Here is an 11,571-nt window from a genome sequence, read left to right as displayed (position 1 = left end):
TTAATTTTTAAATATTATTTTAATACTTTTCTTAAAAAAAGATGTTGTACTCCATAATGTGAACACGATGAATCTATTGACCTCAGGCGCTCTCCAACAAACCAACAGGAAGTAAACCGCAGGGAACAGGAAGAGGAATCAAAACAATCACATTTGAAAAAAAGGGGGGAGAAATAAAAAAGATGGATTCTAGGATCTGCAAAGGACAGGAAACACGATGGCACACGGGAAGACACGCAGGAGGCTACAGAGAAAACATCTAAATAAAAGCGCTGCAGAAACTCGGCTGCTTCCTGGGGTCCGGGTTAAAAAGGGAGGAAATTAAATATCAATAAAAACCTTTAATATAAAGTGAAAAGAAGTCTAAATGTAGAAAAGGTGACGGCAGCACTCGGGTGGGATTTGGCATAGAGAGGAACGCAGACACCATCCTCTCGATAAAAAAGTTCTTTACAGTAAATCTCTACAAAATCAAACTCCGAGACCCCCCCCCAAATTCAAGCTCCTCTCGCGATGGTGACGTTTCGTCGTATATAATATATATTCATTTATTTATATAATATGTATAATGGGTTTACAGGCCACTCAGCGCTGCTCCAATTAGAGACCTTAGCAGGAGGTGGTCTTACAAAAGTGTGTGTGTGAGGAAACACTCCCCTCCCACACACACACACACACACACACACACACGCACACACACACACACACTTTATTCATCATTAAATTAACGCCGCTTCTTCGCCATCGTTTCTCTGTTTTCTCTAAAAGTGTAAAAGTTAATCCGCAGATTTCATTATTTCCCGTAAACACCAAACGACCCCTCGTCACATGACACAAGCCAGCTGTTCCACCACTGAGAGAGGTGTGCGTGCGTGTGTGTGTGTGTGAGTGCGTGTGTGTGTGTATGTGTGAGTGCGTGTGTGTGTGTGTGTGTGTGTGTGTGTCCTCAGAACAGATTCTCCTCAAAGATGGCCATCAGGTCGCTCTGGAAGTTGATGTCGATGGTGTCGGCCATCTGAAGGAGAGAGAGGAGCATTAGAGAGAGGAGCATTAGAGAGAAGAGAGAAGGCATTAGAGAGAGAGGAGCATTAGAGAGAGAGAGGAGCATTAGAGAGAGAGGAGCATTAGAGAGAGAGGAGCATTAGAGAGAGAGGAGCATTAGAGAGAGAGAGGAGCATTAGAGAGAGAGAGGAGCATTAGAGAGAGAGAGGAGCATTAGAGAGAGAGGAGCATTAGAGAGAGAGGGGCATTAGAGAGAGAGGAGCATTAGAGAGAGAGGAGCATTAGAGAGAGAGAGGAGCATTAGAGAGAGAGGAGCATTAGAGAGAGAGGAGCATTAGAGAGAGAGGAGCATTAGAGAGAGAGAGGAGCATTAGAGAGAGAGGAGCATTAGAGAGAGAGAGGAGCATTAGAGAGAGAGGAGCATTAGAGAGAGAGAGGGGCATTAGAGAGAGAGGAGCATTAGAGAGAGAGGGGCATTAGAGAGAGAGAGGAGCATTAGAGAGAGAGGAGCATTAGAGAGAGAGGAGCATTAGAGAGAGAGAGGAGCATTAGAGAGAGAGGAGCATTAGAGAGAGAGAGGAGCATTAGAGAGAGAGGAGCATTAGAGAGAGAGGGGCATTAGAGAGAGAGAGGAGCATTAGAGAGAGAGAGGAGCATTAGAGAGAGAGGAGCATTAGAGAGAGAGGAGCATTAGAGAGAGAGAGGAGCATTAGAGAGAGAGGAGCATTGAGAGAGAGGAGCATTAAGAGAGAGGAGCATTAGAGGAGTAGGAGCTTAGAGAGGAGACGGAGCATTAGAGAGAGAGGAGCATTAGAGAGAGAGAGGGCATTAGAGAGAGAGGAGCATTAGAGAGAGAGGAGCTTGAGAGAGAGGAGCATTAGAGAGAGAGGGGCATTAGAGAGAGAGAGGAGCATTAGAGAGAGAGGAGCATTAGAGAGAGAGGAGCATTAGAGAGAGAGGAGCATTAGAGAGAGAGAGGAGCATTAGAGAGAGAGGAGCATTAGAGAGAGAGGAGCATTAGAGAGAGAGGAGCATTAGAGAGAGAGGAGCATTAGAGAGAGAGGAGGCATTAGAGAGAGAGGAGCATTAGAGAGAGAGGAGCATTAGAGAGAGAGGAGCATTAGAGAGAGAGAGCATTAGAGAGAGAGAGAGCATTAGAGAGAGAGGAGCATTAGAGAGAGAGGAGCATTAGAGAGAGAGGAGCATTAGAGAGAGAGGAGCATTAGAGAGAGAGGGACATTAGAGAGAGAGGAGCATTAGAGAGAGAGAGGAGGCATTACTAGAGAGAGAGGAGCATTAGAGAGAGAGGCATTAGAGAGAGGGGGCATTAGAGAGAGAGGAGCATTAGAGAGAGAGGAGCATTAGAGAGAGAGAGGAGCATTAGAGAGAGAGGAGCATTAGAGAGAGAGGAGCATTAGAGAGAGAGAGGAGCATTAGAGAGAGAGGAGCATTAGAGAGAGAGAGGAGCATTAGAGAGAGAGGAGCATTAGAGAGAGAGGGGCATTAGAGAGAGAGGAGCATTAGAGAGAGGAGCATTAGAGAGAGAGGCATTAGAGAGAGAGGAGCATTAGAGAGAGAGAGGAGCATTAGAGAGAGAGGGGCATTAGAGAGAGAGGAGCATTAGAGAGAGAGGAGCATTAGAGAGAGAGAGGAGCATTAGAGAGAGAGGGGCATTAGAGAGAGAGAGGAGCATTAGAGAGAGAGGAGCATTAGAGAGAGAGGAGCATTAGAGAGAGAGGGGCATTAGAGAGAGAGGAGCATTAGAGAGAGAGGAGCATTAGAGAGAGAGGAGCATTAGAGAGAGAGGAGCATTAGAGAGAGAGGAGCATTAGAGAGAGAGGAGCATTAGAGAGAGAGGAGCATTAGAGAGAGGAGCATTAGAGAGAGAGGAGCATTAGAGAGAGAGGAGCATTAGAGAGAGAGGAGCATTATGAAGAGACGTAGAGCATTAGAGAGAGAGGAGCATTAGAGAGCGTCAGGACTTGAGGAACATTTGAAAGAGAAAATGTTTTTCTCACCGCCTCTCTGCGGCGTCGCTCCTGCTCGCGGCGGCGGGCGATCTCTCGCTGGTCGATGGCGGCGGGGGAGGGAGGGGGTGGAGCCGGTTGCTGTGGGGGCAGGGCCTGTGGGGAGTGGGTGGGGGGGGTGGTGGCCGGCGGCGTGGGCGACTGTTGCTCGGGGCGACGGCGAGTTTCCTCCTGCACCCTCCGGGGCGGCTCCACCGGGTCGTCATCGTCACGTCTGAACAATCAATCAATCAATCAATCAGGCTTTAGTTTAGCTTTTTTGAAAAAGGTCAGATTGTTTTTTTTTAAAGTTCAAAATTCAGAAAAATGAGGCTTTAGTGAAACAGCAAAGACACAGCAGGGGGTGGGAGTAGAACAACTACACAAAATAACTGAAGAAACATTTATTTCCTGTAAATTATATAAAGGGGGATTATTTATTTTCCAGGGATAATCAATCAATATAAAATAATGATCATCAGCCACTGAAGAGATGCACACAAAGACGCTCTGGGTATAAAAGGTACGGAGAGGATAGTGATCCGACCAGGAGGGAGGTTCCTTCAGTTCTGAGGAAAAAAGTGAGTATGTAAAAAATAAATTTAAAAAAGTCAAAATTTGGAAAAAAAGTCAAAATTACGAGAAAAAAAAGTCAGAAAAGAAAAAGGTCAACATTACGAAAAAGTTTAAACATTCTTGAAAAAAGTCAGAATTCCAAATAAGTCAAAAATATGGGAAAGTCAAAACAACAAAAAAGTCCGGATTTTGAGAAAAAAAAAAAAAATGTCTACAAATCCACATGTTAAAGGTAGGGTAGGTAAGTTTGAGAAACCGGCTCGAGATACACTTTTTGTTATATTCCATGGAATGCTCTTAACATCCCGATAGCAATGAATATCTGAAGTGCTTTGACAATAAATCCATAAAGAAATATCATCTGTGGAAGCTGTAGTACTGTAAAAAGCACGACCAATCATCTGAGCCGGCCCGGCTAAAATAACTGGATGGCCTACCTGCCTGTCAGCCTTCCATCTGTGCACAAACTTATCTCGTGCCCTCATTGGTCATGTGCGCGTTCGTGTGTGTTGGAGGAGGGGCTCTGTGAGGAAGTGGCAGATTTTCTCCGGTTGTGTATTTTCAAATTCTAGCGATCTCGAGCTGGTTTCTCAAACTTACCTACCCCACCTTTAACGAGAAAAGGTCAGATTCTTTTTTGAAAGTGTTTTTATTTGAGAAAAAAGTCAGAATTTCGAAAAGTCCGGATTTCTCAAAAGTCAAACATTCTTGAAAATGTTAAGAAAAAAGTCAGAATTTGTTTTAAAAAAGTCAGAATTCAGAGAAAAAATGTCAGATTTCTCAAAAGTCAAAATGTTGAGAAAAAAGTCTGGATTTTAAGAAAAAAGTGCTCATTATGTTTATATATGTATATGTTTGTGTTTCTATGTGTACCGTAGTTTCCCCTCGCGTCGCGCCTGCTCGGCCTTCAGCTGCCGCTCCCTCTCCTCCTTCTCTCTCGCCGCCCGTCTGAACTGCTCGAAGCTGTCGGAGGAGGACCGGACCGATGAGGCTGGAGTGGACTGAGACCTCTGAGCCAGGCTGGCCCAGGACCCCATGTTCTTCAGCTTCACCTCCTTGGGGGGGGGGGGGGGGAGAACCATTACTATTAGTATAAAAAGTGTTAGAGAAATCTCCCTGGTCCCCAGCTTGAGCTTCAATCTCAGGATCCATGTATCTGTGATCCTCCAGAATGGAAGTAGTCATCACATACAGAGCATCAACTAGTTCCTGAACAGTGTCCTTCACATGCTGATATCCAAGAGAGGGAGTTACACAGTCACAAGATGGAGGAATAGAAAGCAGTATTCAATGTTTACTTCAGATTAGCTCCACGTCAGAAATGAGCATGCTTGTCATATGTCTATCTCCATAGAGGCTGAATCATCATGTTAATCACATAGCTATCATATGCCTCAAACAGTCCTGATGCTCTTCTAGGTAATCATACATCCTGTCATGTTCACAGCTACAGGTGGGGTACCTTGCTACTTCTTATCACTATCAAACAGAAGCTGTGGTTAATGTTGATTCTGAATACTTTTTCACTTCACAGTTCTAACGCAGAAACTTTAATCGCATTATAAATAAATAATAACAGAATCACTAACACACCATACCTGATGTGGAATGAAATGCTAGTAGATACATGCCTATCATTTAGCAAAATGAAGATGTATTCCAAAGTGTGCAGGAGTAAGTTGTGGAAGTCTGGGAGGTGCAGGGGAATTGGATATTAAAGCTTCCCATCTCCATTCAAGAGCATGCTTTCAAATCTGGTTTGTGCTTGATTGTGTGCGTTTTGCTTTCAGAATCAGGATGATGTTTAGAGAGGAATCTGCCATGGAGAGAAACGGATGAACCAGGATCTCACACTCGTACACACCTGAGTCTTCTTGGGCGCGATGGGAGTTTTGGGCTCCTGCTTGATCTTGATGTCTTGCTGCGGGGGGGCGGGGGAGTCAGGGAGGCGAGGAGGGAGGCGAGAACCGTCCGATGGCTTCAGGTCTAATCCTGAGGGAGACATGAGTACTTTAAAGGTCACCTATTATGCAAAATCCTCTTCCTCATGTCTCTTCTACATCAACATGTGTCCCCTCTTCTTCATGTCTCTTCCTCATGTCTCTTCTACATCAACATGTGTCCCCTCTTCTTCATGTCTCTTCTACATCAACATGTGTCCCCTCTTCTTCATGTCTCTTCTACATCAACATGTGTCCCCTCTTCTTCATGTCTCTTCTACATCAACATGTGTCCCCTCTTCTTCATGTCTCTTCTACATCAACATGTGTCCCCTCTTCTTCATGTCTCTTCTACATCAACATGTGTCCCCTCTTCCTCATGTCTCTTCTACATCAACATGTGTCCCCTCTTCTTCATGTCTCTTCTACATCAACATGTGTCCCCTCTTCCTCATGTCTCTTCTACATCAACATGTGTCCCCTCTTCTTCATGTCTCTTCTACATCAACATGTGTCCCCTCTTCCTCATGTCTCTTCTACATCAACATGTGTCCCCTCTTCTCATGTCTCTTCTACATCAACATGTGTCCCCTCTTCCTCATGTCTCTTCTACATCTGAAAGTTTCAGGAACAAAGATTCTCTCTCTTTTTGTCCTGATCCATTCATATAAAAACCTGTCTGAAAATGAGCTGATTAGATTTTGGCCACTTTATGATGTCATAACGAGTGACTTGTGAATAAGTGTGCAATGTTCTGTAATTTGCTTCACTAACTCATGGCACTAATCGTGTGTTTCAGGCGAGGTGTTTCTCTCTGGATTGGAAACTAGTGAGCTTTCCCCTCCGGGATAATACGATATAACGTTAGCAATTAGCATGCTAGCTGGACATAATGCTACCTCTGTGGCTACACTGAATGCATAGAGGTAAACAATACATTGTAGTTGCTATAATTTCATGTGTCATTTGCAACATTCATTCTACATGTTAATGGTAAAAGCTTAAACAGTTGATTACCTGCATGCCACAAAGACTGATGTTCTAATATTTTTGCACACTTAAAGGTAGGGTAGGTAAGTTTTGAGAAACCAGCTCGAGATCGCTAGAATTTGAAAATACACAGCCGGAAGAAATCTGCCACTTCCTCACAGAGCCCCTCCTCCAACACACACAAACGCGCACATGACCAATGAGGGCACGAGATAAGTTTGTGCACAGATGGAAGGCTGACAGGCAGGTAGGCCATCCAGTTATTTTAGCCGGGCCGGCTCAGATGATTGGTCGTGCTTTTTACAGTACTACAGCTTCCACAGATGATGATTTATTTATGGATTTATTGTCAAAGCACTTCAGATATTCATTGCTATCAGGATGTTAAGAGCATTCCATGGAATATAACAAGTGTATCTCGAGCCGGTTTCTCAAACTTACCTACCCCACCTTTAAGTAGAAATGTAATTGAAATTCTATTTATTTTTCCTTTTTTTTATTGATTGTTATAATTGTACTCAGCCATGTTATGTTAGATGTCAATCCACTTACACTGTAACTACTCTGGCCTTGAAAGAAGGTTACACATCTAACTGATGTCCACTAATCCCTATAAAACAAAGTTCAAGCATACATTAAGCACAAAACAATAAATAAGGACACTTTGATATTTATTCTTTATTTGATATTATTTGATCCGATCTTATCTTCTACTTACACCTGCATTTTGTACACTGTCCCTGCCTGCACCATGTCCAATGTTGTCTCTGTTGACAAACTACTAGGCGATTAAACTGATCTTGTATCTTGCTTATTTCTCCTCTTAGGAAAGTGGGCACGGGATGACAGCTTCCTTGACACCATCATGGCGATGGACTGCCGTGCCATGGTCAGCAAGGAGAATGAGGACCTGCGTGCCAAGGAGATGCACGACGAGCGGCTGCTGCATTCACACAAGGCCGAGGAATCGGACGACCAGCTGCTCATGGTGATGCAGCGCCATGCTGACTCGGCGGCGCGCCAGGTGGAGGTGTCGGCGCGCCAGGTGGAGGTGTCGGCGCGCCAGGTGGAGCAACAAAATACCTTTCAGGCTGGGCTTCTGGCAGTGCTAAGCGAGCTGATTAAATCCAACAGGCCTTCAATAAAAATTTTTTTTTAAATTGTCGTTGTTGATAAACTGTACAATGACTTGTTGGGAGGCGTGTGGTGCAGTGGTCTGGTGCGTTGGTGTTCGGATCAGGGGAGCACAGGTTCAAACCCCACTGCAGTCAGCATGTCGTTGTGTCCCTGGGCAAGACACTTCACCCCAAATTGCCTACACCTGGGACAGTTCATTTTGTATTATTGTGATTATATATATATATGCCACCGTTATTAATACTGACACTTCACTTTGCACTAAGGTGTGTCTGCTGCTGAGCCTACCTATTGTTATTATATATATATATATATATTAGGGCTGTCAGTCGATTAAAATAGTTAATCGCGATTAATCGCACATTTTTTGTCTGTTCTAAATGTACATTAGAGGGATATTTTTCAAGTTTTGAATACTCTTATCAACATATGAGTGGACAAATATGCTTTATATGTTTGTTTATTATCATTTGAACAATGAAAAATATTCTCATGAATATTAAACACAACAACCTGAACATTACAAATATTCGCCTCAATTCAACCTGGAACCTCTCTCATACAATAATACTGTGTGTGTGTGTGTGTGTGTGTGTGTGTGTGTGTGTGTGTGTGTGTGTGTGTGTGTGTGTATGAATGTGGAGACACTGTGATGGATCGTTGGAGCTATGTGCAGCTCAAGGCATATATGCTCGAACGGGAGCTGCAATCATGTTGCGCGTACTATCCGTGCTGAGTGTGCTGACTTTTCGTACAATGTCCCACTGTCTGGCTGCCTGCATCAAGTCAAGTGCTCGGCGCAGTTGTCGGCGAAATGTCATTGAAACAGCTCCTTATATCCGTTAGCGCAGCTAGCTAGCACCAGATGCTAACAACAACAACACGTAAGGTGTGCCTCGAGTCGCGCCACACATACACACACCCTCCCGGTCCTCCCGATGGCCAGTCCGGGCCTGCCGGTGAGCGTGGAAGTGTGGTCTGCCACAAGCGGGCGGCAGGAGCGGGGCTGTCAGCATCAGCTTGTCGATGGTATTTTAAACTCGATGCGCTCTGAAACTACGGGGCGGCCGAGGACAAAAAATACACATGCGTTAATCGCGTTAAAATAATTAGTGGCGTTAATTTTTTTTTGCGTTAACGCGTTATTAACACGTTAACTTGACAGCCCTAATATATATATATATATATATTGTTTTGATACTACTGACACTTTCTTTTATATTGAAAATGTTAACTTGTATTTACATTAAAACGTATAACTTGTATTTACATGCATACGACACACCTGGGACAGCGTGATGCTGTCTTGAGTGTGCAATAAAAGAGAACCTCCATGGCGATTAAACAGATCCTGTATCTTGCTTATTTCTCCTGACACTTTATCTTTACAGTGACCTGTGTAGCATCCTATACATCACATGTAAGTGATTATTCTGATACCATCATGTTTCATCGGTTATAAACTGGCGAAGCTTTATTTATTGTGTCCCACCCCAAATATGTGGCTTTGAAAAAGATCATTTCATTGTATTTCAAAATGGCGTCCATCAACACAAGCACTATTTATAGAAAGAGAAATGGTTAAGTTTGTTATTACCAGTGTTGTGAGTTCAATATTTTAATTAATTATAGTAAGGGAACATCTTAGGAGTTAGTGTAGTGAGTTTCAGAGCAGTGTAATCATTATTTGACCTAAAACTAAATGTTTTTATGAACATGGGGATTTGCTAACTTTTGATTTCCCCCATTTTACACGACACAAAATGGAGGCCACTATGAGCCACAACTAACACGTAGGTTTCTGTAGGGTTCATGGCAGACGGATGCAGTTGCTCTCAGGAGGATATATAATAAAGGTGTGTTAGCTGCTGAGCCTATTTAGTGTGCATACGACACACCTGGCACAGTTTATTCATTTCACACGTAGCGTAGCGTGTGCATGTCTTCGTCCAATCCTTTTGTCAATCCTTCTTAACCGCCTTCGCCTCCGAATCAGCATTGCTATCGCATTTGACTGGTCGACGATCTGTATTTGTGTTTGCTTAAATAACTCAGACGAAGCTCATGTCTGAGGTCGGAAGGTAAACAGACGCCTCACATACAGCAGGTGGGCGCGGCAGTATACGCGGGAGGTTCTTCTTCTTCTTCTCTCAGTTTGTTGGCGGATTGCAACTTTAAGGTGCATACCGCCACCTACTGGACTCGCCGTGAAGTTGTTTGCGGCCTGCCAGTAAACCCAAAGCAGAAGAAGAAGAAGTGACGTCAGCGGCTCATTTGCCTAATCCTCCCCCAGGAACTCATTTTGGTGTGAACGCGATCTGCTTTAGTTCATCAGAACTAAAAGAGCTCTCATGAACTACTGTGGGGAAAGTACTCGGTGTGAACGCGCCTCTTGAGTTCTTTGTAACCAAATCTCTCTCAGAGGGGCGTGGGGAGGGGCTCCTTATTTTCATCTAAAGTAACAGACAGAGAATCAGCACTTTGGAAACAGGGCTGAAACAGAGGGGATTATGGGTAATGCTGCAATGATCTGTTTGGGGTTTCAGCCAATCAGAGGCAGGCTCTGGATAAATCTGAGACCTGTGATATACTGATGAAGAGGAGGATGATAGGGGACCTTTAATATAAACATGACCCTCTCTAACTTCAGATCTGAGGCAGAAGGGACTCACTGTGTTTGTTGTCGTGTTTGTGGGAGTCCTGACGCAGGGCGGGGCTGAAGGGGGAGGGGGGGAGGACGGGAGAGAGGGAGGGCTTCTCCTCCTTCACCTGCAGCATGTTGGACCTCTACACACACACACCCACACAGCCACACACACACACACACACACACACACACACACCACACACACACACAACACACACACACACACACAAACACACACACACACACAGCACACACACACACACACACACACACACATACACACACACACACACACACACACACACACACACACACACACACACACTTCATTAAAAAGCAAAGATAATAAAATGAACATAGAAAATACAGGAATCAAAGTTACAGTGCCGTTTGAGATGTGAAGAGTTCAATTCAAAGACAAAGAAAAGTGTTCAGCCTGGATTTAAAAGTAGTCTTCGTTGCAGAGGACCTGCAGGTTTCTGGGAGTGTGTTCCAGATGTTTGGAGACTAGAAACTGATCTTCTCCAGGTTTAGACCTGACTCTGGGGACAGAGAGCAGACCTGAGAGACCTGAGAGACCTGACTCAGGGGACAGAGAGCAGACCTGAGAGACCTGACTCAGGGGACAGAGAGCAGACCTGAGAGACCTGACTCAGGGGACAGAGAGCAGACCTGAGAGACCTGAGAGACCTGACTCTGGGGACAGAGAGCAGACCTGAGAGACCTGAGAGACCTGACTCAGGGGACAGAGAGCAGACCTGAGAGACCTGAGAGACCTGACTCTGGGGACAGAGAGCAGACCTGAGAGACCTGAGAGACCTGACTCAGGGGACAGAGAGCAGACCTGAGAGACCTGAGAGACCTGACTCAGGGGACAGAGAGCAGACCTGAGAGACCTGACTCAGGGGACAGAGAGCAGACCTGAGAGACCTGAGAGACCTGACTCTGGGGACAGAGAGCAGACCTGAGAGACCTGAGAGACCTGACTCAGGGGACAGAGAGCAGACCTGAGAGACCTGAGAGACCTGACTCAGGGGACAGAGAGCAGACCTGAGAGACCTGAGAGACCTGACTCAGGGGACAGAGAGCAGACCTGAGAGACCTGAGAGACCTGACTCTGGGGACAGAGAGCAGACCTGAGAGACCTGAGAGACCTGACTCTGGGGACAGAGAGCAGACCTGAGAGACCTGACTCTGGGGACAGAGAGCAGACCTGAGAGACCTGACTCTGGGGACAGAGAGCAGACCTGAGAGACCTGAGAGACCTGACTCT

General features: G+C 45.1%; 1 pseudogene; it reads right to left on the bottom strand.

Moving 5' to 3' along the window:
• Positions 1-11,571, bottom strand: part of LOC117484599 — a 55,742-nt pseudogene continuing 44,171 nt past the window's right edge.

Source organism: Trematomus bernacchii, unplaced genomic scaffold (genome assembly GCF_902827165.1).
Source record: "Trematomus bernacchii unplaced genomic scaffold, fTreBer1.1, whole genome shotgun sequence".
NCBI classification, from domain to species: Eukaryota; Metazoa; Chordata; class Actinopteri; order Perciformes; family Nototheniidae; genus Trematomus; species Trematomus bernacchii.
Note: the sequence above shows the minus strand (reverse complement) of the source record. Positions and strands in the feature narration are given on the sequence as shown.